The following is a 5,140-nucleotide window of genomic DNA, read 5'->3' on the forward strand; positions in this document are numbered from 1 at the left end:
TTTACTTTTGTTATTCTCCAAAACGCATTGTTACCATGGTAACTCATGTAGTGCCACTGCGACCAAGAAACAGAAGTTCTTGGTGGCGATAAAAAAAGAGGAAGAAACAAAGAAAAAAAAATCAATAGGGAATTACTAGAAATAAAAGGCATATTAACATACCACCATGTAAACTACTGCAAATTATCTCAGGAAATTCTAAGGAAGGGAGACCACCATTAGGTAAGTGCTACAATTTAACATACTGCTTCTAATTGTTCCTTTGTCAGGAAAAATATTGCAAACAGCCTTACTGGTTACCTGTCAAACCGTTTGAGTAGCTTCATTAATGTTCGGTCTACTTAATTCCTCATGAAAGAAGAGGCCTTGAATGTTTTGCTTAATACTGTATGACCAGCACGTAGTACAATCAATACCCAACACATAATAAGTATTAAAAAATAGTGAAATAAGTAAGTAGATGAAAGAAAGCAAGTTTAATGCAATGCCTACAAAACATTCAAAAAGTATTAAAGGAGACTCTGTTGCAGTAAAAAGAAGAGTGTTTCCTAATTTTCAAAGTACACTAAGAATAATATTGAGACCTAATAAAATCCTGGGCCGTGGATGATTTTGATTCAGTGAATCTAAGATGGGGCTCAGGAAACTTTACCTTATGTTTGACATGTGCACAAGGTGAGCCTGATGCATTCTGTCTAGGGACTTCCGTTTGAACATATTCAGAAAGGGCATTAGACTAGAAGTCTAAACATTCTAAATTTGCTCTATTGTTGTACAACTTTGTTGAATTTCTAGGTTAGGATTCTTTACTCAGAGTGACATGAAGTAGAATTTTAATTGTTTTCACATATGCGAATTCAAGAACTCTCCCTTATTTCATTTAAAATAGCTCTGATTACAAAAGAATATATATATATATTCTGATTACAAATATATATATTCTGATTTTATGTATATATATTCTGATTTTATATATATATATATATTCTGATTATATATATATACACATTTGGGTTTTATATAAGGTTTCCATTTTTCTTCCAAAGAAGGTTTCTGCTGTTGACAATAATTTGCCAATGATGAAATGCAACAACAAAACAACTTTGATAATTTCAAGAATATATATAGTTTCAAAAATAAATCTATGTTTTAGAAATTACCTGATTGATTTGATTGAGGCAGGCAATCTTTCAGAATTTTCTAGACCAAAATAAAATCCACTGGAGTATCATCAATATGCTTTTTAAATAAATCATATTCATCAAATAATCACCAAATTATTAACTTATTTTAGATAGAAACTATAGAATATATTTGTTATCAAACAGATTTCCTTTGATTCTTTTTCCCAGTTAGAGCACCTTGCTTTTTATCCTGTTACCAAAATTGGAAAAGTAAGATTTTATTGTTGGGTACATTGAAATATTCTAGTTATAGTAAGTAGAAAGATGGAAAGTCTCATTTCTGGTGTTCTTTTTCTCTACTTCTCAAAGAACAACTTGACTTTAATATTTGAAATTTCAATTGTAACAGTAATAAAAATGACTGGAAATCAACAACAACAACAAAACCTGTGGCTACATAATCAGCTATTGCTTTTACTAGCAAAGCCATTTGGAATTTTGCAGCAAACTCTGCCCTAAATGTGCTGAAGGTTAAAGGTTGTTGCATCTTGATCAGGTTCCAGACAAATTGATTCAATCTCTTCTTTGTGGATTTGGCTGAGAACCTAATTTTTTATCCTCCTGTCTCGTCTCTTCTCTTCCTCTTCCCATCATGGGCCCTAAAGATGCTGAACTACTGTTCCCTCATTTGGCCCTTCTCAGTCATAAGCATTCCCCATTGGTCACACACATTGCTAATGCAGTCAGTGACCTCATAAAACAAATAAATTCAAAGATGAAAATGGATGTGCCTATTTAAAAGAGGTCAAGCAGCAAGTGGGAATCAAGTGTGAATAGCAAGCAGACGGCAGTTGCATTTCAATGAGACTAGCACTTCCAAAATGCTGGGCTGCCAACACAATTACTATATCATTGTTTTTAAAGAAAAAACATTTATAAAGAATCATTCATGTAAAGCTTATTTTAAAATGTAAAACACTTTAGCTAATTATTTTAAATGAAAAGCAGATTTATTTCAAAATTTAATAATAGATTGACAATTAAATTTCTAGGATCATTTGATTTCAAGGAGTATATGTGTAATAAATGTTCACTACCTCCCTATGTGCCAGGGTTGTGCTAATTTATTTCACACAACGATTTGCATGTAGTTCTAATAACCCAGAGGCAAAATAAGTAGATTGTAACCACATTTCAGATGAAGAAACAAAGGCTCAGAGAGAACAAACTACTTTCCACAGTTAAAGTTACAAAGTTGGCTAGGTCATCACTCAAATCTAATTGTCATTAGATTATATCACCTCTCTCAAGTATTAGCTACATTTAATAGGATAAGAAAGTTTATAGAGATTAATCGTGAGTAGAGAATATGGTAAAGACTAATGATGAACTGCTTTTCTTTCTTTTTTTTTTTTTTTAAAGAAACTGATGTTTATTTTCCATCAACCATTTTTCCATGTTGCTTAAGAGCCTATGCAAGAACAGCTTAAGACCAGTCAGTGGTTGCTCCTACCCATTCAGCAGCCTGAGCAGTGGGAGCTGCAGACCAGTCTTCCGTGGCAGGCTGAGCGCTCCAGTCTTCAGTAGGGAACAGCTGAATAGGCACAGAGGGCACCTGTACACCTTCAGACCAGTCTGCAACCTCAGGCTGAGTAGCAGTGAACTCAGGAGCTGGAGCAGTCCATTCACCCTGAAATTCCTCCTTGGTCACTGCCTTTTCAGCAGCAGCCTGCTCTTCTTTTTCAATCTCTTCAGGATCTCTGTAGAAGTACAGATCAGGCATGACCTCCCATGGGTGTTCACGGGAAATGGTGCCACGCATGCGCAGAACTTCCCGAGCCAGCATCCACCACATCAAACCCACGGAGTGAGCTCCCTTGTTGTTGCATGGGATGGCAATGTCCACATAGCGCAGAGGAGAATCTGTGTTACAGCGCAATGGTAGGTAGGTTAACATAAGATGCCTCCGTGAGAGGCTGGTGGTCAGCCCTGGGGTCAGTAACCACAAGAAGCTGTGGCTCCCAGAAGGCTGCCTGGATCTGGTTAGTGAAGGTTCCAGGAGTGAAGCGGCCAGCAATTGGAGTGGCTCCAGTGGCAGCAGCAAACTTCAGCGCAGCCCTCTGGCCAGTATTCCTGGAGGATATAACACTGACATCAGCAGGGTTTTCAATGGCAACAATAGCACGAGCTGCCAGCAGAAGCTTCTCCCAGGTCCTCTTCAGATTTATGATATAGATGCCATCACTTTTCCTTTTATAGATGTACTTTTCCATCTGGAAGTCAAGACTGGTGCCACCTAAGTGGGTTCCTGCTGCAAGGAACTTAAGGACATCCTCCTCCTTCATTTGCAGGACATCAAGGGCTCCGGACATTGTGAAAGTTTCCCTTTAAGTTATGACGGTAATCCAGAACAACGCTGTATGGACCCCTCTGCAGATAGCGCGGAACTGCTTTTCTATAGACTTTGAAAGATACATGTTGAGTAATACTAGGTTAAAGAAGAACATGAACAAAGACATGCAAATGAGGGCTTTCAGGGAGTGCTGGTTGAATTCTGAGGACTAGCCAGAGACTAAAGGTATGAGTTGAGGGGTTTTTACTGAAACGAGAAAGCTGTCAGGCCCACCCCAGGCTTTCAAAATTTTACCACTGAACAGCTTTGTAGAGGAAAAAAATAAATTAAATAATAATAATGATAATAACATAATAATAAGAGCCTATATTCATTTACATTTCTTGGCTCCCCTGTTTCTTCATTCATTTATTTGTCCATAAATTGGCCAAGGTTTTATCCAATGCTCGCTCTATGCCAAAACAATTATAATATTCAGGGATGGGATGAGGCATAGTACAGGAAGGTAGCCTGAGGATCCTGAGCTATGGTAACACAGAAATACGTATCTACTTAAATTTCGGGAACAGATGAGGCTTCCTTTTGACCTAACTGAAACTTGAAACAACAGTATGAGCTGGAGAGAGAAGCCAGGGATGGACACATGGAGATATACAAAGATAAGGGAGAAATAAATTTAAGCAAACATACATCCCAAATAATAACAGTATAAAATACACCCAGATGCCCAGAGATCTCCAAGTGGTTGAGTTGAATTGAACATGAGGCTATAAATGTATTTTGAGGTCATACTGAGTAACCTGTATTTTATCCTGTCAACAATGGAAACAAATGTTAAGCTGAGGAGAAGATCCTTGGTTTCGGAACATGTCTCAAGCTTTGTTACTGGGATTGTGCCCTGGGTTCTTATAATCTCCTAGGTTAGAAATCAGAAAGATCACCAGATACGGCAGCAAAGGGAAAGTTAAATTGTATTGAGCTTGTGCACAAGGGAGCCAGCACCACAAAAGGAACAGGATGGGCTGCTCTCTGACGATAGTAGGTGGTTTAGTTTTAAGCGGCCTTTCTACAGGAAAGGGTTTCATCAACACTTGTATAGGAGGGGTTTCTTTAGCGCTTGCCCAGTAGCTCCACAGGCTTCTGCATACTTTGCATGTAACATTGGCATTTTATTCATTCATTCATTCATTCACTCGAGATGAAGTCTTGCTCTGTCTCCCAGGCTAGAGTGCAGTGGTGCAATCTCGGCTCACTGAAACCTCTGCCTCCTGGGTTCAAGTGATTCTCCTGCTTCAGCCTCCTGAGTAGCCGGGATTACAGGAACTCACCACCGTACCCGGCTAATTTTTGTATGTTTTAGCAGAGACGGGGTTTCACCCTCTTGGCCAGGCTGGTCTCGAATTCCTGACCTTGTGATTCACCCTCCTTGGCCTCCCAAAGTGCTGGGATTACAGGAGTAAGCCACCGTGCCCAGCCTACATTGGCATTTTAAATCTCCACTCCCAGGCATGATTTTTAGCGTTAAAATGAGGAAAAGTTCACTATCAGGTGAAGTTTACATCTAACTGTGCATGTGAGGTCCTAGGGAATCCCCTAGCCCCCAAGGCAGGGATTTATGCTTAATAGCTTCTTGGGTCTTTTGCTGCTGATTGGCTGGAAGTTA

The 5,140-nt window shown here is 38.9% G+C and overlaps 1 pseudogene; it reads right to left on the bottom strand.

Annotated features, from left to right (window-relative positions):
* Nucleotides 1–2,560: 2,560 nt before the first annotated feature.
* On the bottom strand, nucleotides 2,561–3,520 carry LOC129015750 (small ribosomal subunit protein uS2B-like; annotated as a pseudogene).
* Between the last annotated feature and the right edge of the window lie 1,620 nt (nucleotides 3,521–5,140).

This window comes from Pongo pygmaeus, chromosome 18 (genome assembly GCF_028885625.2).
Source record: "Pongo pygmaeus isolate AG05252 chromosome 18, NHGRI_mPonPyg2-v2.0_pri, whole genome shotgun sequence".
NCBI classification, from domain to species: Eukaryota; Metazoa; Chordata; class Mammalia; order Primates; family Hominidae; genus Pongo; species Pongo pygmaeus.